General features: G+C 50.1%; 1 protein-coding gene across 1 annotated transcript in view; it reads left to right on the forward strand.

Moving 5' to 3' along the window:
• The window catches only part of LOC102374873 (olfactory receptor 2G6-like), a 5,463-nt gene that overhangs the window by 2,776 nt on the left and 1,805 nt on the right, over positions 1 to 882 (forward strand). The gene's annotated exons all lie outside the window — the stretch shown is intronic.

Raw genomic sequence — 882 nt, forward strand, 5'->3', positions numbered from 1 at the left:
GGAAGAAAGAGACTTGGGGGTCATCGTTGACCACAAGATGAACATGAGCCTGCAATGCGATGCTGCGGCTAGTAAAGCGACCAAAACGCTGGCTTGCATCCATAGATGCTTCTCAAGCAAATCCCGGGACGTCATTCTCCCCCTGTACTCGGCCTTAGTGAGGCCGGAGCTGGAGTACTGTGTCCAGTTTTGGGCTCCACAATTCAAAAAGGATGTGGAGAAGCTTGAGAGAGTCCAGAGAAGAGCCACGCGCATGATCAGAGGTCAGGGAAGCAGACCCTACGATGACAGGCTGAGAGCCCTGGGGCTCTTTAGCCTGAAAAAGCGCAGGCTCAGGGGTGATCTGATGGCCACCTACAAGTTTATCAGGGGTGACCACCAGTATCTGGGGGAACGTTTGTTCACCAGAGCGCCCCAAGGGATGACGAGGTCGAATGGTCACAAACTACTTCAAGATCGTTTCAGGCTGGACATAAGGAAGAATTTCTTTACTGTCCAAGCCCCCAAGGTCTGGAACAGCCTGCCACCGGAGGTGGTTCAAGCGCCTTCATTGAACACCTTCAAGATGAAACTGGATGCTTATCTTGCTGGGATCCTATGACCCCAGCTGACTTCCTGCCCTTTGGGCAGGGGGCTGGACTCGATGATCTTCCGAGGTCCCTTCCAGCCCTGATGTCTATGAAATCTATGTCTATGAAATTGACACTTGTTGTTATAATTGTGGTTTAGGGCTGAGACTTCTAATAATCTCAGTCTGTTAGGCAGTCTGTTAGGATCTATGCAAAAGAGCCCCTTTCCCAAACAGCGTAAAGTGTAAGTATCCATATTTCTATGACAAATTCATAGAATTGGGATAGGCATCTAGCTGGGGTCATCTGACCC

The sequence above is a fragment of the Alligator sinensis genome, unplaced genomic scaffold, assembly GCF_000455745.1.
Source record: "Alligator sinensis unplaced genomic scaffold, ASM45574v1 scaffold825_1, whole genome shotgun sequence".
Lineage (NCBI taxonomy): Eukaryota > Metazoa > Chordata > Crocodylia > Alligatoridae > Alligator > Alligator sinensis.